The sequence below is a fragment of the Nelumbo lutea genome, chromosome 5 (assembly GCF_056320005.1).
Source record: "Nelumbo lutea isolate HS-2025 chromosome 5, American lotus-T2T, whole genome shotgun sequence".
In the NCBI taxonomy this organism is placed as follows: domain Eukaryota; kingdom Viridiplantae; phylum Streptophyta; class Magnoliopsida; order Proteales; family Nelumbonaceae; genus Nelumbo; species Nelumbo lutea.
In genome coordinates this window covers 40,133,258-40,155,124 of record NC_142688.1, presented here as the reverse complement: position 1 = coordinate 40,155,124, position 21,867 = coordinate 40,133,258, and the positions used below count along the sequence as shown (strand labels likewise).

The window sequence follows — 21,867 nt, the reverse complement described above, 5'->3', positions numbered from 1 at the left end:
AGTCTTTCTAAGAGAGCGGCCGATTGTTGAAAATCCCAACCATCCCAGCGGACCCAGCCCATGTAAAATTGTGGGCTTGGGCCGGTCCGGACTCGGGTTGGGCCTGTTAAAATTACACCCATAATTGATCTCGACAATAGAGGCCTGGCGGACCGGTTTTGGGTCGAATTTGTCTTTGTGTTAATAGAAATAGAATATACTCAGGCCAGATTATCAGGTCTTGAGTTCAAGACCAGCCCTTATATAAAGCCCAAATCCTAGGCCCAAGACCAAGTCCGACTAGGAAATTGGGATTTTTTTTTCTTTTTTATTCAATAAAAAACTGTTTTATTTAGATGAAAAGACCTCAAAACTTAAAGAACAATGAAAGGTCACACTATTAGTTGAAAAAAGAGAAGAATAATAAAGAAAAAATATTATATATATATATATATATATATATATATATATATATATATTAAATAAAATATATTTTTATTATATAATACATTATCAAGTCGGGTTTGAACTCGCTTTTTTGAAAAAGTCGGATCCTAGCATGAAAAAAGATCAGATCCAATGTTTTAGACCTGAACCCGAGCCTATGGACTTGAAATCTTGCCCAAGCCTGACTTAGATCAGGCCAGCATATGAATACCCGAATCACGAATCAAATCTGGCCCTTTTTTTCTTTTTTCATATTTTATGGAGGAGCTCTGCTATATTGCAAATGTTTTATGTAGGCTCACTAGTTTCGATCAAAATAAGAGAGATTTGGGCCAATACAAACAAATGGGTTCATTGCTTAAAACCAAATACAAACAACATAGGGATCAACAAAAGGAAATACATTCTTCACTGAAAAGAAAGAAATTAAAGAGAACATAAAACATATATAATAATTTATGTAAGGCAACGACTCCCATCTCCTACGCTTCTCCATGTGCTCTTCTCTCCTACACTTCAATTCAGTGGTGGCAGAAGTTCCCATCACATGAGTGGGTGTTTATACATGTGTAAAGGAACACCTACTGAATGGAAGTGTAAGGAGAAAGTTGAGGGAAAAAAGTATAGGCAATTCAAACACCTTGGCAATTATCTCCCACCATTCAAGATGATATAAATTGAATCTTCAAGCTGTCATTCCCCATGGTCTGGCTTTCATTCTGAGAGCTTGAAGAAGACTCAAACCAACAAGTGCTCTATTTCTTCAAGGTTATGTTCAATCCCTGGGTGATTGCCAACTCGTAAGTAGTCTAACACCACAGCAACTTCTCTCATTGTTCAAACCATGAAGTTGTTTATGATTTGCTCCATGCATCACTTGATTTTCTAGGATATCAAAGAAACAATTCTTTTTCATTGAGGAGAATGCACAGTTAGATTTTTCTCTTCTTCAGGCCTATCAAAAAGAGTGGATCTTCCTTCCTGTTGATAGCTCCACAAGAACTGCACCAAAACTATAAACATCACTCTTATTAGTTAACTGGCCTGTTTGCAGATATTCTGAATCTAAGTACCCTAAAGTTTCTTGTACAAGAGTAGATAGTTAGTTGCATTTGATCCAAAGGGACCAATTTTGAAGTAGCAAAATTTGATACTTTTGCATTATAATTATCATCTAAGAGTATGTTGATAGACTTGACATCTCCATGAATGATTGGCAGGTCACCTATTCTTAATCGATCCTCCCATGAAAATACGGATCTTGGCCTTAAAAGTTGACCCCCATTTTCTTAAAAGATTTTCTGTTTGAGCTTACTTAATTTTCTTTTTTGTAAAATCAAGTAGCTCCATGTACTACCAATGAAAGGGAAAAACAGCCTAGATCCTACACCTGCACATGAATAAAGCAGTTAACAAATGAGTAAAAGTATAAAATTATATGTTTATAGGAATTAGATTGACTAATCATGCCAAGCTTGGAGGTATTCTACATGATAATCCAAACCATCAAAAGGGTTCTATTGATTGGCCATGGGTTTTAACCAATGTGTTAGTGTTATTAAAGAATAAAAACTTAATTAGTGACCTCACTTAATAGTTTAAGCTTTTAGGTTGAATGGTTCCTTGAGATAGTATATCAAAAGTTGTGTTAGAAGATAAAAACCCACACCTAATTAACAGGTTGTTTGGTGAGGTCCTGGAATGGGTTTTTATTATCTAACATTTAGAAAATTGATTCTAGAAAGGAAATTGCTTTTCCCTCTACATGGCAAGTAGCAGTTAGATTATTTGGACTAAATAGGCAACTTAATTGTGACACTAAAAATCAAATGACAAAAATATAAAATAAACAATAGAGTCCTATTGTAATGCAAAAATAAATGTTTGCGACAAGTTGAATCTTAATATCAATGAACCACATATATTGAAGATGTCCATGGTTATTTAACTTTTCATTGGTTCATGTATCATAAGGTGTACTTATTCATCTTTTTAAATTGTTTAACAACATTAAAGATGTCAATTATGACATTTCACTTTCTCATCCGGTTCAGTTTTTTGTTTTAAGGTTAAATTTATGTACTACAACATTTTCCTAATAAATTAAATATAGAAAATTTACAAAATGGGCACAAATATAATATTATATGTTTATCATATTAAAAAAAATAATGTATATTATTGTTTTTAATAACGAAAAAGGACAAAATAAAGAAAAATAGAAAAAGAGAATTAATGTTGGGTCAAATGGTCAGCCATAAAAGGCCCCTAGGTCATTGACCAAGTCAATGTTTTTCTTATTGGTAAATGGTTTGGGGTCAAACAAACCGAGAAACCATCCAACTAGTGATGGGTGGACCAATTCAACCAAACAATTCAACTTTGGTTTGAAAACACTGTTTTCAACCTGTAGTCCACACTTGTGAGCTTATTTCAACCTTAGATTGGAGTTCTATAAACATGAGAGAGAGAGAGAGAGAGAGAGGTATTGACTCATCATTTATCTTTCTCTCCTTCACCTTTTTCTAAATGAACTCCTTTATTTATCTCTCTTCATTAATCATACATTCATACCATTAACATTCAATCGTCCAATAATTCATGCCACTAATTTTCTTTCCTCTCAAATACTCCATTAAATTTCCTAAAATCCATTAATGTTATTGCAATTATATCTATTCCATTTCAATTTAATTTTGATTTATATCCATTAGAGTTGCATTAAATATAATAGGTAATAAAAATTAAATTCAATCAAAATACAATCGAAAATATAATTGATTTAAATTAACTTAATATGATTATTATTTATTTCATATTAAAAATTAAGTTTTATTTAATTGTAACTTATAACCCATTTGATAATTCAATGGTAGATTATTATAGGATAAATAATCAACTTCCATTTAAAAGAATTATTTTTTAGTTAATTAATCAAGTAAATTGCATTTTAAAGTAAATATTTATTTACTTCATCATCAATAAAATTATTAATATCTGAAATGTGAAATTAATTTAATTATAATTATTGACAAATTCATTTTTTTGAGAAATGATATGATTATTAACAAAATGTCATTATAAATGATAAAAGTATTAATAAAAATCATCCCATTTTAAATTTATTCAATAAGAAAATTTAATAATAATTACATGGGTATTTTAGACATTTTCATACCTCTTGTTAGAGGATTTTACAAAGGGGTTTGACTTATAACTATGTCAAGAAGTTTAAGGGAGGTGATTGCAATTACCAAACTTCAGGGGAGGTGATTGCAATTACCCAACTTCAGGGGAGGTTTAAGTAACGGTCAAAAACATCAAGGGAGGTTTCAACAATTACCATGGTTTGTTTTCCAATTATTGAACAAAAAGAGGGATTTTTGTGTATTTTCCCTAACCAACATTAAATGGGAATGTTAAATAACACTTTGTCGTTGACTTGTTTTACAATATAATTATGAAAAAAAAAGTGGATTTTTGTGTCTTTTTTGTAATAAGCATTATATGAGAAAGAAGAGTTATTTCCTAATAAATAAAGCTGTAAAACGGGCCATGTTAGATTGGCACGACATGACCTTCTTGCGGCCTACGCAAAGTGCAGGCTTTGACGTGCCAGCTTATGGGCCATTTCGGGACGTGCCTCCCTCCACTGGAATATTTTTGCTATATTTTTGTATTTAATGTAAAAAGATTAGCTCATTTATAAATAGGGGCTCACCCCTATGAGTATTGTGTGTAATTCTAAGTGAAGTCGAGTACGTGTATGGTTTAAGTGATATATTATGTGTTTATTATGTTTGTATCTTCGTGTGTTTATTATTAGTGATATGCATAATTATTTTTAGTTATAGTGTATTTGCTTCTCTTTTATTTGAATATTATTATTCAGCTTTTTCTTGTACATGATTATGCTTGTTTGTTGTGCTCTACATTCTTTATATAGTCCCTGAATGTACATGTGGAGTGGCAGAGCATTTTACAGGCAAAAGGTGAAAAGGAAAAATTCTATCAATTGTTAAAACGTGATCAGATGAACCCTTGCCTATTCTCAACAGAGCTGGGCTGGACTGGGCTTCCCTATTGGCTCAGTTGTAGCTGGTTCTAGCCAATCTACATGTATTGCAATAATCCATAAATTCAACAACCAAGCTACAATCTATAAATTCACATGTATCGTAATAATCCATAACTTCACATAAACTCTATTGGCTCAGTTGTAGCTGATTCTAGACAAGACTTGAGATTTGTTCTTGCCTTCACTTGATTGGGATCATGAACATATATAGTAACAAGTATTTGAAGTTGATCCAAGGGATCATGAAATTCAAGATAGCTTGTGATGACCAAAATTTGCACAAGGGATCATAGCTATCTTTAATCAAGTTTGGTTGTAATTGAGTTTGAATCTTATTATGTGTTTGATTAGTTTTTGAGCTCAAAGTAAACGAAGAAAATAGTAGGCTCAAGATCTTGTAAGCCTGACTATATATGATACATTATGCACAATTGAATTCTGAAAAGCTATTTTTCTTTTGAATATAGGTTGGAATAATTTATGGGGCATTTTTTACCCTCTTGATCTCTCACTTTTAGGGAAAAAAGATATTTGTCCCATTACACAAAATGAGATGATAACCAATACAACTGTTATGTGAGACCAACATGTATAACCTCTTAATCACACATCAATCTCATTGTAAAAGGCCTAACAATAGGTGTTCAAAAATCGATTGGAAGGTCAAATATACTATATCCAAATTTTATTTATAAGATTTGAAAAGATTAATCTTGTCCATTGGATTTAAAATATTAATGGTGCAAATGCATTGGATTAACAAATTAGTAAATGAAACAAAATTGTTAAAGTATATATATATATATATATATATATATATATATATAACATAAAAACACAATATATCAAATCAGCAAATGCATTGGATTATCAAATTTGTAAAGGCCCAACACAATATAGTTGGACATACAAAATGATCATTAGTGACAAAAACTAAACAAGAACTGAAATGAAGAACAATATAAAAAGATAACAATTAGGAAAAATACAACACTAACACTGACACTGACATTGAACTGAAAAGAACAACGAAAATAACAATAAAGAAAAACATAACACTAACACACTACACTTCTCTTGCGCTTAATTTATTTCCTAACACTAACACTAACATTAACACTAAAACAAACACTGGCACCGAACTGAAAAGAAGAACAACAACATGAGAAGATAACAATAAGAAAAAAACACAACACTAACACTACACTTCTCCTGCACTCACCTTTTTCATACACTACTCTTCTATGCTTCCATTTACTGTGTTGCAGATGTGTCATCAAATGTGTGTTTCACATGAATGAATATTCACACATGTGTAAGGAGACACCTATATATATCAGATTGAATGGAAGTTTAAGAGAAAATTGAGGAAAATGGTGGTGCAATAGATCCAAACTACTATAGCAAATTATCTCCCACCATCTAGGGGTAATATAACTTGATTCTTTGAGCTGTCGATTCCCATGGTAGAGCTTTCAATTTGAGAGTCCAAAGAAGATTCAACCAACAACTACACAGATTCTTCATCATAGTTCTCTTTCACCCATGAGTGCTTACCAACTCCACGTCCTCGTAAGTAGTCTAACTCCACAGCAACTTCTCTCATTGTTGGTCTCTCTTCCCCGCTCAATCGTAGGCATTGTTCTGCAATCTCCGCAACTCCTTGAAGCTGCGTACGATTTTCTCCATGCATCACTTCATCATCTAGGATATCAAAGAGACGGTTCTGTTTCATTGATGAAACAAAATACTTTGCTATATTTTTCTGTTCTTCAAGCCTGCCATCAGAATAAATCTTCTTTCCTGTTAATAGCTCCACAAGGACTGCACCAAAGCTATAAACATCACTCTTGTCAGTTAACTGCCTTGTTTGCATATATTCTGGATCTATGTAACCAAAAGTTCCTTGTACAAGCGTAGATAACTGCATTTGATTCAGGGGAACGAATCTTGAAGCACCAAAATCTGATACTTTTGCAGTGAATTTATCATCTAAGAGTATGTTCGTAGACTTGACATCTCCATGAATGATTGGTGGATCACCTACTGAATGCAGATATGCAAGTGCTCCTACAGTTTCTGCTGCTATTCTTAATCGATGCTCCCATGAAAACACAAACTTTTGTCTCCCATCTCCATGGATTCGATGAAACAAGGTCCCCCTTGTAATAAACTCATAAACTAAAATTGGAACTGGGGTTTCTAAACAACAGCCTAATAGCTTCACCACATTTTCGTGATTGAGACGAGCAAGAATGACAATCTCATTTATGAATTCTTTAATTTGGATCTTGTTTGTTTCTTTTGACATTTTAATGGCAATATCTCTCTCGTCTGGTAACGTCCCTTTGTAAACCGTGCCATAAGCTCCTTTACCAACGATTCAGCTCTCATTGTAATTGTTAGTTGCTTTTCTAAGTTCCTCTGAAGTAAATATCTTTAACTTTCTCTCACTATCGTCGCCATGCAAAGCAAGTAATTGTTTTAAAAATACACCTCCATTTTCTTGGAAGAATTTCTGTTTGAGTTTACGTTCCCAGCAGCTCCATCCAACACCAATGATAAGGAACAACAACACGCAGGATCCTCCAGCTGCATATAAACAAACCAATTTACAGATAAGTAAAATTATAATATTATTTAATTATGTATAGGACTTAGGCATATATACTGATCAGGTCAAGCGTGGACTGCATATTGATCCAATCCAATTTGGTCCGCTATGAATCCATTACAAATGGATCAGGTCTAATCCAATATGATGATTACTTTGGGTCATTCTGGACTGGCCCAATTCAATGTTTGGACTGCTGAATCTGTTTAAACTAGGTGTATTTTAGATTGGGTCTAACCCAAATTTGGTCCTTTGACACCTGTACTCCAGTTATGTATATTCAGTCAGTGGACCAGATATTGCTTGTTCAGTCTGACCAAATTCAATATAAATCCATTACAAATGGACCAGATCCAATCCAATAAACACTTTGGACCATTAAGTCAGGACTGGTCCAATTCAATATGTCTTATTGGGCTGTCATTTAAATTGATTTTGATTCGAACTGGGTCGAAACCAAACCTGGTCCCATTGGCACCCCTAACCATGCGTTTCAATTAAAAAACAGACTATTTCAAAATAGAAACATTTTTCCTCCAAAGTGGTGAATCAATAAGTCAAATTATTTTTCCAACAGATAAAATAGTCGAACCTATGACATCCCAATCAAATAATAAAAATATAAACATGGATTAAAATACGTTAATGTGTAGAAAATAGATTAACATCTTTAAAAATATACTAGTGGGGGGTGTGCAATGCATGGGATGGGACACTCCTCTTTGTCCTTTGCCCCAGCAAGTCAAGACACTCTCCTCCATCCCTGCTCCGACCCCAGTGGTGGGGCAGGTTTGGGGTGAGGCACTCATTCCCCATTGGGGATGGGAAATCGCCAAATTTTCCTCATCCTGAAACAACCATCCAAAATATCTAATTTATGGATATTTTATAAAGGATTATGGGTATTTGAGGGTAGGGGTAGAATCGAGCCAAACTGAACTGAATAACTAGCTATTCGATCTCGGCTTGTCAAGACGGTATGAGGCTTGAGCTCAGTTAGATTACACCAAAATTTGGGACAGATTCAAAGAAAAATTGGGGTCTGCGAGATTTAAGGCCTAGGTTAGGTTGCACGTTAAGAAAGTCATATACTGTAAAAAGAGTCTTGGGTGTTGGACAAAGAGGAATTTACTTAGGGCTGGCTCAGGTGGGCCTGAAGACTTTGCGTTGGAGAGACCGTTTCTTATTTTGTGCCGAAGCAATTTACAAAGCACAAGCCGAAATAGGCGAAATCAAAGGACATTACTTGAATGCTACTGCAGGTACATGTGAAGAAATGATCAAAAGGGCTGTATTTGCCAGAGAATTGGGAATTTCTATCATAATGCACGGCTCTTCTAGGGGTTTGAGGGTGGGAGAGAAGGGGGGCTCTTCGTATCCTGATATGAGGGTGGTTGGACCTCTGGTAGACCCTACTACAACAAGTTTAGTAGATAAGAGTAGAGAAAGAATATTTAGGTAAGTAAACTCACTAGGTCCTTTTTGATTGGCCAATTACCCAGTTTTTTTACCCACATTTACAATTCAAGATGGCGATGTGTGGCTACAATTCATAGTGGATAGAGTGTGGGTAGCAACTAGAAAGTAGTGGGAAGAAAATCTGATTGTTCTTGGAAGCAGAAAAAGAAGGTGAATCTCAACCGTTTGGAAAAGTTCTTGGTTAAGACTTTAGAGTGGGGGAAGAGCAACCGGAGTGCAATAGCGAGCTGGAAGTGGAAGAAGATGTGAATGCGTACAAGATTGGAAGAGTGCCAGCAGGCTACAGTTAGATAAGTCTCTTGGACGTTTATGTAGATGTTTTAATTAAGAAAATGAAATCAGGGTGCTAAGAGTGCAAGAGGAAGGGGTATAGGTGGCAAGGTCTTGTAGTTGTTATTGCGGTTTGGGATGTCGCTAGTTTGGCTTGTATTGGTCCTGGGAGCTTGTTTTTGTTTAATTAGTTGTTTGCTTCTTTTTTGACATTTTTTGGTGTGTAGGGGTTTGGTAGGTGAAGTGGTGCTCTCTATACCTAGCGTAGTGTTATTGGAGTTCAGATCTGCTGACCACAACACATTGTTGATCAAGCTCATCCAGCTGCGCATAACAACTGGTGTTCTATATGCGTGGCTGGATGAGCATGGCCAGCAATGTGTTATGGTCAATAGATCCAAATTCCCTTGCTTGTGCTATCCTTTTCCCCTTCCTTGTTATCTTTCTTTAAATAAAATTTTTATTTTACCAATAAGAGGTGATTCATTGGTATGTTAGTTGATTCGTTTCAGTAGTGATATGGAATTAATCGATTCTCGCAACAACTGATTTAGGGAAAAGGGAGGGCTATTAATGGTGCATGGAGAACTAAATATAAAAAAAGAAAACAAAATCACAGAAATATGTTTACCGAGGTGGGTGTGAAGGCCATTATGTGAGGAGGAAATCCAGATTCATATTGGAGACTTGAAAATCAATTAGCTGGCTGACAAATCAACTGGTCCAACCAGATAATTCAACATTAGATTGAAAATATTGGTTTGAATGTGTAATCCACACTGTCAGCCCATTCCAACCTTGAATGGGAATTGTATTTGATTGACATTAACCACAGAATTTTTATGTTATCTTCAGGGATGACGAGTGGATTTGGATGGGGGATTATTCTCAACTACAAACAAACTTGCCAAATAGAAGTTTCTTGTTGGGTTTAACTAGAACTCAGAGAAAGGCATGTATCTTTGGAAGTTCATTCGGTGAACAAAATCTAATAACTAATTTTAACTAATTTTTTTTTAAAAGTTATAAACTGAAAATTTTAATAATCAATTATAATTTATAATCATAAAAAAAGCCCAACTAAAATTTATGCAATACAACTAAAATTTCTGTTCCAAGCCCATTCCGACCGACAACTCAAGCTCAAGCCCAATCCATACATTATATTGGATTGGGCCGGGTCAACTCAGGTGGCCCCATCCAAGTTGAATCTGTGGGCAGAAATTAAAAAGAAAAAAAGTCAAGTCAACTTGCTCACTTAAGAACAAACATTTTTGGCTTCAACGGGGTTATCCCGTCCCCCATACACATATAACTCCCCAACCATTTTCCTTTCTTTGCTCAAAAAAAAAATCAAATGCTGAGACCCTCAGGTTTTTCTTAACCTAAATCATTTTCCTTTCTTTGCTCAAAAAAAAAAAAAACATTTTCCTTTCCTAATCTCCCATAATCTGATTTTCCTTCCTAAAAACTATTTCCCTTATCTCTAAACTCTGTTCTACCAATCAAACCTGAGACCCTCCAGCAATTTTCACCATTGCCAACACTCTTCTGCCACTGCTAACCAGTGTTCATCTCATATAGTCTTGCAATTCAAGCCATAGAGATTGACAGAGTTACCAGCGTTCATTCTCCATCCCTTTCTTCAACATTTTCAAGGGCTGTAAATGGTGAATGCATCTTTGAATGATCATGAGTTTTAATTTCTAGGGATGCAAATGCTGAAATGCATCTTCAACTGTTGTCTATTATTGAGTTGCTAGTTGAGGTTGTTGCTAGGCTGCCCTAAACTATTGCCGCTTGTCTGCTATTTGCAAAACTCATTAAGGCAAAATAGGTAAGTCTGCTTTTCCTTTTTCACTTGATGACTTGGAAGATTTTTGAAGGATTAACAGGGTAGCTGAAATTGTTTTTTCTTGCTCTTTAATTTGAATTGAATCAAATTCGAACTGGATATCCATTAACCTTATTGAATCAAATTTGAATAGGGCAACTAGAGTATTTAACAGATTCAAATACAATGAATTTCTTGTCGAATCAAAATTGGATATACCCCTATCCAATTTCAACCTGATCACTTTGCATCCCTATTGGCTGAGCCCCTGGACCTGGATCCCCCCACAGGCCCACTCCCAATGCATTCCTTCCTGCTCCTTCCTTGGCAAGGGATTCAGCAAGGTCATAGTCCATCTGATTGAGACATTTGACCTGGTCACAAATCACTTTGCTTCTCATATGCAGTTTAGAAGTGCCCATGGACAATCAACTCTTTGACATTATCCGGCTAATGACCACTCTGAAATAACTTTAGAGCAGCATTATTTTATCAGCAACAAAAAAAATCAATTTATTAATAATAGAAAACAGGAATTATAGATCTAACAGTAGCATTTTCCCACTCATCTCTGCACATTCCACCTACGCCAGATGACACTGGATTTCCAAAAGATATGGCATTCCTACATTCTTTTAGGCAGATTTTGGGGCATGAAATAGTTATAACCATCTTCTTAGAGTCAGCACCTAGTAGTCCTGTCCGTGTTATCTATTTGCAATGCCAGACTCAACCTTACCTTTTTTTATAAATAAAACAGATAACCCTTTTCAACATTTCTTGCTTCCTTCTCTCCTCTTCCTTTCTTAATTGACACCTATACTTGGTATGCAATTTTTCATAAAGAAATTCAAGAGATTTTAACAGATTCAAAGTGATTCTAAGACTAAAATAATAGGATCTTAATAAGAAAATAAAATACACAAGAAAGAAATATTGTCCCAGATTAAAATCTCTTAAAGACAATGAGTCTCTGCAAGGGAGTTTGCTAATATTGGAATCCATCTGAAATGAGATGTTCATTCTAGAAGACAACATTCTAGATTCCCCGGTAAAGTAATGGAGAGTACATGTTAGATTCTCTTGATATTCTCAGGAGTCAGGACCAATAAAAGTCCAAAAGAGCTAGTACAGAGAGGTGTGGGTAAGATGATGTCTTGGGTGTCTGTTACTCAGGACTTTAAGCACCTGCATTTGCCTCATCTTTTTAATTCTCAGTTTTGGTGGAGTCTATAACTTGATTTGCTTCTAGACCTTTCTTTTGGTCTGGGAGTTGCTGTAATTTCTCTTTCTTGAATAAAATTACTTTACCTTTTTCCAAGAAAAAAATATTCTCATGAACAATAGGTGACAGGGATTGGGGACTCACTTTTCTCACTTGAAGTGGAACGTGTAACCCTAATGCAAGATTTGAAAGTGGGCTTTGCCTCAGGGATGAAGAGAACTCAGATTCAAGAAGAATCTAAATGGCGATTTACTAGATGCATGAGTGGAAACTACTTTTTTGGCTCCTTTTTAAGACCTTGCACAACTTTATTAGTGTTAATCCCTTTCCCGTCAAAGCTCTTTGGTTTGGTCCCGTCACACCTAAGGTGAAGTTTCTCTGTTGGGGGCTAATAATTTGATTGTTAATACCAGTGAAAGGTTCCAAATTAAAAAAAAAAAAAACCAAAAGATTGTTGTCTCTCCCCTCATGTCTGATCCAAGACTGATCAAAGAAGGATACATTGCGATCACTAAAAACAGAATGGGCACACACACATACAATTGATCGATGCGATGAATTAGTTAAATGTCCATAATATCGCATTAGGACAAAGGTGGTTGGTTTCCAAAAACAGCAAGACCCGGGATGCTTGCATTCATACCAAAAACAACACTTTCACCTTCTGACTCAGAGACACATTCCACTGCCACTAGCAGCTTGAAGCCTCGCATCAAATTAAGTAGAAGTATTAAATTGCTCCATTGCTGAAAACTATTAAATTGCTCTACCTTCTCCGCCCCTGTAGACCATCGCTTCAGGAAACAATAACTTCTAAAACCATTCACCCGAAATGGGCTTTCCTTCAAAATCCTCATGGCCTCAAACTTGAAGGGGAAGATGAAAAGAAACCTCCCTCCGGCTAATCGTCGGACTTTAGGGTTGGGCTGCCCTACCCAACAACTTTGAGTAGTCCACCTCCCTCCACTTCTACAACCAAGCTACAATCTATAAATTCACATGTATTGCAATAATCCATAACTTCACATAAACTCTATTGGTTCAGTTGTAGCTGGTTCTAGCCAAGACTTGAGATCTGTTCTTGCCTTCGCCTGATTGGGATCGTGAACATATATAGTAACAAGTGTTTGAAGTTGATCCAAGGGATCATGAAATTCAAGATAGCTTGTGATGACCAAAATTTGTGCAAGGGATCATTAATAGGGGTGTGATCAAATCTAGCTAGCTTTAATCAAGTTTGATGGTAATTGTGCAAGGGATCATTATTTGTATTCGTACTCCTTCCAAACATACCTATATTTGTGTTTATACTCCTTCCAAACTGAGCCTACTGGGAAAAGTTGTTGAATTTCAAGATTGCTTCTTAAAACATTCCTTTAAATAATCACCAATATTAAAAATTGAGATATATTTATTGTTGGAAACACAATATGGTTGGACATAAAAAGTGATCACTAATGACATAAAACTAAACAAGAACTAAAAAGAAGAACAACATAAAAAGATAACAATAAGGAAAAACACAACACTAACACTAACACTGACAGTGAACTGAAAAGAAGAATGACAAAGATAACAATAAGGGAAAACACAACACTAACACACTACTCTTCTCCTGCGCTTACTTTATTTCCTAACACTAACACTAACACTGACACTGAACTGAAAAGAAGAACAACATAAGAAGATAACAATAAGGAAAAACACAACACTAACATTACACTTCTCCTGCACTCACCTTTTTCATACACTATTCTTCTATATATGCTTCCATTTACTGTGTTGCAGATCATGTGTCATGACATGTGTGTTTCACATGAATGAATATTTACACACGTGTAAGGAGACACCTATATATATCAGATTGAATGGAAGTATAGGAGAAAATTGAGGAAAACGATGGTGTAGTAGATCCAAACTACTATAGCAAATTATCTCGCACCATCTAGGGATAATATAACTTGATTCTTTAAGCTATCAACTCCCCTAGTAGAACTTTCAATTTGAGAGTCCAAAGAAGATTCAACCAACAAATGCACAGATTCTTCATCATAGTTCTCTTTCACCCATGAGTGCTTACCAACTCCACGTCCTCGTAAGTAGTCTAACTCCACAGCAACTTCTTTCATTGTTGGTCTCTCTTCCCCGTTCAATCGTAGGCATTGTTCTGCAAGATCAACAACTCCTTGAAGTTGTGTATGATTTCCTCCATGCATCACTTCATCCTCTAGGACATCAAAGAGACGGTTTTGTTTCATTGACAAAACAAAATACTTCGCCATATTTTTTCGTTCTTCAGGCTTGTCATCAGAATAAATCTTCTTTCCTGTTAATAGCTCCACAAGAACTGCACCAAAGCTATAAACATCACTCTTGTCAGTTAACTGCCTTGTTTGCATATATTCTGGATCTATGTACCCAAAAGTTCCTTGTACAAGCGTAGATAACTGCATTTGATTCAGGGGGACCAATCTTGAAGCACCAAAATCTGATACTTTTGCAGTGAATTTATCATCTAAGAGTATGTTCATAGACTTGACATCTCCATGAATGATTGGCGGATCACCTGCTGAATGCAGATATGCAAGTGCTCCTGCAGTTTCTGCCGCTATTCTTAATCGATCCTCCCATGAGAGCACAAACTTTTGTCTCCCATCGCCATGGATTCGGTGAAACAAGGTCCCCCTTGTAATAAACTCATAAACTAAAATTGGAACTGGGGTTTCTAAACAACAGCCTAATAGCTTCACCACATTTTCGTGATTGAGACGAGCAAGAATGACAATCTCATTTATGAATTCTTTAACTTGGATCTTGTTTGTCTCTTTGGATATTTTAATGGCAATATCTCTCCCGTCTGGTAATGTCCCTTTGTAAACCGTGCCATAACCTCCTTTACCAACGATTCGGCTCTCATTGTAATTGTTAGTTGCTTTCATAAGTTCCTCTGAAGTAAATATCCTTAACTTTCTCTCTCTATCGTCTCGATGCAAAGCAAGTAATTGATTTAAAAATACACCTCCATTTTCTTGGAAGAATTTCTGTTTGAGTTTACGTTTTTGAAAAACCCAGCAGCTCCATGTAACACCAATGATAACGAACAACAACACGCAGGATCCTCCAACTGCATATAAACAAACCAATTTATAGATAAGTAAAAATTATAATATTATTTAATTTATGTATAGGAATTCAGGTCAAGCGTGGAGCTTTTTTAAATGACAATCTAGACCAACAAAGAGGGGCCTATTGATTGGCCATGTGTAGGGCCGCATATTGATCCAATCCAATTTGGTCCACTATGAATCTATTACAAATGGATCAGTCTAATCCAATCTGATGAATACTTTGGATCGTTATGGACTGGCCCAATTCAATGTTTGGACTGTTGAATTTGTTTAAACTGGGTGTATTTTAGATTGGGTCTAACCCAAACCCAAATTTGGTCCTTTGACACCCGTACTCCAATTATATATCTTCTGTCAGTGGACTAGATATTGCTGGTTCAATTTGACCAAATTCAATATAAATCCATTACAGATGGACTAGATCCAATCCAATCCAATAAACACTTTCGACCATTAAGTCAGCACTGGTCCAATTCAATATGCCTTATTGGATTGTCATTCAAATTGATTTTGATTCGGACTGGGTCAAAACCAAATCTGGTCCCATTGATACCCCTAACCATGTGTTTCAATTAAAAAACAAACAATTTCAAAATAGAAACATTTTCCCTCCAAAGTGGTAAGTCAACAAGTCATTTTATTTTTCCAACAGATCAAATAGTTGAACCTATGACATCACAATCAAATAATAAAAATACAAACATGGATGAAAATCTATACTACCTATAATGAGCGAATTCCCCTTTTTCTAGAATATTCTTGGATGTTTTCTACCCTTTTTGTCTAAGCACACAACTGGCATAAAGAGGGCATATATGGCTTTTACTCTCACATCAGAAACTACCCGCTCATAACTGTTCAGAAACTACCCACTTATAAGTTATAACTGTTTAGAAACTGTCCATGAATTATAAATAGTTGTCTTAAAGATACTGCCACGTGCAAATGCACATACACATTTACTAGTATGTAAAATATGTAGAAAATAAGATTGACCCCTTTAAAAACATACTAGCGGGGGCTTGTGCGATGCATGGGATGGGGCACCTTTCATTGTACCTTGCCCCCATAAGTCAAGACACTACTCCATCCCTGCCTTGACCCCAGTGGTGGGGCGGGTTTGGGGTGAGGCACCCATTCCCCATTGGGGATGGGAAATCCTCAAATTTTCCCCACCCTGAAACAATCATATAAAAAAATATAATTTATGGATATTTTACAAAGGATTATGGGTATTTGGGAGTAGAGGTGGATTTGAGCCAAGCTGAACTGAATAGCTAACTATTCGAGCTCGACTTGCCAAGACAATATAAGGTTCAAGCTTGAGCTTGGTTGGTTGCACCAAAATTTGGGACAGATTAAAAGAAATATTGGGGCCTACTAGATTAAATGCCCAGGATAGGTTGCACCAAAATTTAGAGAGGTTGATACATACCTGAGTCTTGTTAAAAAAGTCATATACAGTAGAAAGAGTCTTGGGTGTTGGACAAAGAGGAATTTACTTAGGGCTGGCTCGGGTGGGCCTGAAGACTTGGCTCTTCTAGGGGTTTGAGGGTGGGAGAGAAGGGGGGCTCTTCGTATCCTGATATGAGGGTGGTTGGACCTCTGGTAGACCCTACTACAACAAGATTAGTAGATAAGAGTAGAGAAAGAATATTCAAATAAGTAAGCTCACTAGGTCCCTTCTTTTTGATTGGCTAAGAGACTGCAAGAAAGGAATCCTAGATTTCTTACCCATTTTTTTTACCCACATTCACAATTCAAGATGGCGATGTGTGGCTACAATTCATAGTGGATAGAGTGTGGGTAGAAACTAGAAAGTAGTGGGAAGGAAATCTGATTGTTCTTGGAAGCAGAAAAAGAAGGTGAATCTCAACCGTTTGTAAAAGTTCTTGGTCAAGAGCAACCGGAGTGCAATAGCGAGCTGGAAGTGGAAGAAGATGTGAATGCGTACAAGATTGGAAGAGTGCCAGCAGGCTACAGTTAGATAAGTCTCTTGGAAGTTTATGTAGCGTTCAGCAATGCTTGAAAGCGTCTCTTTGTACCATTGTGTGAATATAAAAAAAAAAAAAAAATATATATATATATATATATATATATATATATATATATATATATTTCAGTGTGACAAGTTTCAAAAGCTAAAATAGGCGTGCCTTGAGGGTTGGGTAAGGCAACAAGACACCAACAGAGATTCAGGACTGAAAGTCCAGGGTGGAAAAGTGAAGAGTACAAGAATCTAAGGCCATGTTTGCTTAACCGCTGTAGGTTTCATATTTTTTAATTCTTGTCCGTTTTGGGCAAGAATGAATAATAATAGAGCATTTGGTTTAAAATTCTTGCCGTGGGTTTTATTTTTTTTTAGAGACAAAAATTAAGGTAATTGACTGCAAAATAAAAAATACTCATGTCCCATCTTGCTCATTTTCCTTCTTTAAAAAAACTCTATGCCAATGGTCATAAATCGCCAACCTGCTAGGTCTACAAAATTACCACCATAAATGTTTATTGGTGGATTACCATTGAAACTTGTACCAATGGGCATTGATCGTTGGCCATCCACCAACAAACATCTATGCTGATGATTTTGGGCATTGGTGGAATGTATTTTATAGGAAAAAAATGTTTGGTTATTGCTACCCATTTTCTATTTTAAAAGGGAATCTTTGAAGGTAAGGGCTTCTAGGGTACTAGGAAGGTGTTTGAGGTTTCTAAAGGAGTTAAATACTTTTCTTTTCATTTCGAATTGATATCCTAATCTATTATGAGAGTCATGGAGGGCTGTGGAGTTGAAAACAAACTTGCAGGTGAAACGGGATAAGGGGGAGGAGGTATTGGAATGCCTTTGCTTCGACAAGCCCCCCCCCCTTTCAACTAATGTTATTCATCTTTATTCTTCTTAATATAAAACATTTTTATTAAAAATAAATAAAAAAGGAGATCCCCCCTTCCTCTTCATCCTCCTCCTAATCTCCCATTCTCTTAAGGAGGCTTACACCTCCTTGTGTTCGGGAGGCTTATGCCTCTTGCGTTCTGAACTACGCCTCATACCTCTAGGTAGTGGAATGCCTCGCGTCACGCCTCCACATTTTAAAACATTGATATCAATTTCTTGAATCCTTTTAGCAATCCATTGTTTTCTCTCTTTGATTCTTCCAAACTCCTCCTTGTTCCACTCCTTTTAGCAATCCTTTTAGAATCTATATCATTTTCATCTGAATTCCACTTGACCTTCTTCCCACCACTATTGTACTTTCTTTAAAAATTCAGGATGAAGTAGCCACATGTTCTCAAACTAAAACAAACAAGGTCCTTCTCCTAATTTCTCTTGTGAAAGCCTAATTGCACAATGATTCGAAGTTGGTCTAGGAAGTGCCCTTACTACCATTCCCCTCCAAGCAGTCTCCTAATCTACAGAGAATAGGAATCTGTCTAGTTTACAACATAGGGGTTTTTCTTGAAAGTTGGACCAAGTGAAATTAGCTTGTAGCATGGGGAGCTCTCTTAGCTCAAAGGACTCCACAAGTAGGTTGAATTTCTTCATGCTAGAGGTGATCCTATGGCTAAGATTAGTTGTTTCACTCACAAATCTAATGACATTAAAATCGCCCCCCAAACACCAAGGACCAATCCAAAGACCCTTTATGGCTGCTAGTTCTTCCCAAAACTCTTCCCTTTCCCTATATGAATTTGGACCATAGACATTAGTTAAATCCTATTATAACCCACCCTCTTTCCTCCTAAACTTCACTGTGACCGTAAAGTTGTCAATCAATTCATCAGTGCACTCTATCTTCTCATTCTTCCAAATTGTTAGGAAGCCTCCTAAGGCTCCCCACAACTGTGCAAAAGCCCAGCTTAAGCCTCTGGCTGACAACACACTTCTTACCCATCTTCTATCCACCTCTTCCAACTTTGTTTCTTGAATTAGTACAACATTTGACTTCTCTTTCCTAAAAACTTCCTTAACCACCCTTCTTTTTCTTTGACTCCCCAACCCCCTAACATTCTAACTGATTATCTTCATGGGAAAAATCAAATGCTGAGACCCAGAGGTTTTTCTTAACCTAAACCATTTTCCTTTCTTTGCTCAGAAAAAAAAAAAAACATTTTCCTTTCCTAATCTCCCATAGTCTGATTTTCCTTCCTAAAAACTATTCCCCTTATCTCTAAACTCTGTTCTACCAATCAAACCTGAGACCCTCCAGCAATTTTCACCATTGCCAACACTCTTCTGCCACTGCTAACCAGTGTTCATCTCTTATAGTCTTGCAGTTCAAGCCATAGAGATTTACAGAGTTACCAGCGTTCCTTCTCCATCCCTTTCTTCAACATTTTCAAGGGCTGTAAATGGTGAATGCATCTTTGAATGATCATGAGTTTTAATTTCTAGGGATGCAAATGCTGAAATGCATCTTCAACTGCTGTCTATTATTGAGTTGCTAGTTGAGGTTGTTGCTAGGCTGCCCTAAACTATTGCCGCTTGTCTGCTATTTGCAAAACTCATTAAGGCAAAATAGGTAAGTCTGCTTTTCCTTTTTCACTTGATGACTTGGAAGATTTTTGAAGGATTAACAGGGTAGCTGAAATTGTTTTTTCTTGCTCTTTAATTTGAATTGAATCAAATTCGAACTGGATATCCATTAACCTTATTGAATCAAATTTGAATAGGGCAACTAGAGTATTTAACAGATTCAAATACAATGAATTTCTTGTCGAATCAAAATTGGATATACCCCTATCCAATTTCGACCTGATCACTTTGCATCCCTATTGGCTGAGCCCCTGGACCTGGATACCCCCACTGGCCCACTCCCTATGCATTCCTTCCTGCTCCTTCCTTGGCAAGGGATTCAGCAAGGTCATAGTCCATCTGACTGAGACATTTGACCTGGTCACAAATCACTTTGCTTCTCATATGCAGTTTAGAAGTTCCCATGGACAATCAACTCTTTGACATTATCCGGCTAATGACCACTCTGAAATAACTTTAGAGCAGCATTATTTTATCAGCAACAAAAAAAATCAATTTATTAATAATAGAAAACAGGAATTATAGATCTAACAGTAGCATTTTCCCACTCATCTCTGCACATTCCACCTACACCAGATGACACTGGATTTCCAAAAGATATGGCATTCCTACATTCTTTTAGGCAGATTTTGGGGCATGAAATAGTTATAACCATCTTCTTAGAGTCAGCACCTAGTAGTCCTGTCCGTGTTATCTATTTGCAATGCCAGACTCAACCTTACCTTTTTTTATAAATAAAACAGATAACCCTTTTCAACATTTCTTGCTTCCTTCTCTCCTCTTCCTTTCTTAATTGACACCTATACTTGGTATGCAATTTTTCATAAAGAAATTCAAGAGATTTTAACAGATTCAAAGTGATTCTAAGACTAAAATAATAGGATCTTAATAAGAAAATAAAATACACAAGAAAGAAATATTGTCCCAGATTAAAATCTCTTAAAGACAATGAGTCTCTGCAAGGGAGTTTGCTAATATTGGAATCCATCTGAAATGAGATGTTCATTCTAGAAGACAACATTCTAGATTCCCCGGTAAAGTAATGGAGAGTACATGTTAGATTCTCTTGATATTCTCAGGAGTCAGGACCAATAAAAGTCCAAAAGAGCTAGTACAGAGAGGTGTGGGTAAGATGATGTCTTGGGTGTCTGTTACTCAGGACTTTAAGCACCTGCATTTGCCTCATCTTTTTAATTCTCAGTTTTGGTGGAGTCTATAACTTGATTTGCTTCTAGACCTTTCTTTTGGTCTGGGAGTTGCTGTAATTTCTCTTTCTTGAATAAAATTACTTTACCTTTTTCCAAGAAAAAAATATTCTCATGAACAATAGGTGACAGGGATTGGGGACTCACTTTTCTCACTTGAAGTGGAACGTGTAACCCTAATGCAAGATTTGAAAGTGGGCTTTGCCTCAGGGATGAAGAGAACTCAGATTCAAGAAGAATCTAAATGGCGATTTACTAGATGCATGAGTGGAAACTACTTTTTTGGCTCCTTTTTAAGACCTTGCACAACTTTATTAGTGTTAATCCCTTTCCCGTCAAAGCTCTTTGGTTTGGTCCCGTCACACCTAAGGTGAAGTTTCTCTGTTGGGGGCTAATAATTTGATTGTTAATACCAGTGAAAGGTTCCAAATTAAAAAAAAAAAAAACCAAAAGATTGTTGTCTCTCCCCTCATGTCTGATCCAAGACTGATCAAAGAAGGATACATTGCGATCACTAAAAACAGAATGGGCACACACACATACAATTGATCGATGCGATGAATTAGTTAAATGTCCATAATATCGCATTAGGACAAAGGTGGTTGGTTTCCAAAAACAGCAAGACCCGGGATGCTTGCATTCATACCAAAAACAACACTTTCACCTTCTGACTCAGAGACACATTCCACTGCCACTAGCAGCTTGAAGCCTCGCATCAAATTAAGTAGAAGTATTAAATTGCTCCATTGCTGAAAACTATTAAATTGCTCTACCTTCTCCGCCCCTGTAGACCATCGCTTCAGGAAACAATAACTTCTAAAACCATTCACCCGAAATGGGCTTTCCTTCAAAATCCTCATGGCCTCAAACTTGAAGGGGAAGATGAAAAGAAACCTCCCTCCGGCTAATCGTCGGACTTTAGGGTTGGGCTGCCCTACCCAACAACTTTGAGTAGTCCACCTCCCTCCACTTCTACAACCAAGCTACAATCTATAAATTCACATGTATTGCAATAATCCATAACTTCACATAAACTCTATTGGTTCAGTTGTAGCTGGTTCTAGCCAAGACTTG

The 21,867-nt window shown here is 36.4% G+C and overlaps 2 pseudogenes; both read right to left on the bottom strand.

Annotated features, from left to right (window-relative positions):
* Nucleotides 1–6,014: 6,014 nt before the first annotated feature.
* On the bottom strand, nucleotides 6,015–6,815 carry LOC148851889 (putative wall-associated receptor kinase-like 16 pseudogene; annotated as a pseudogene).
* A 7,042-nt stretch (nucleotides 6,816–13,857) lies between these two features.
* Nucleotides 13,858–21,653, bottom strand: LOC148851888 (putative wall-associated receptor kinase-like 16 pseudogene; annotated as a pseudogene).
* Between the last annotated feature and the right edge of the window lie 214 nt (nucleotides 21,654–21,867).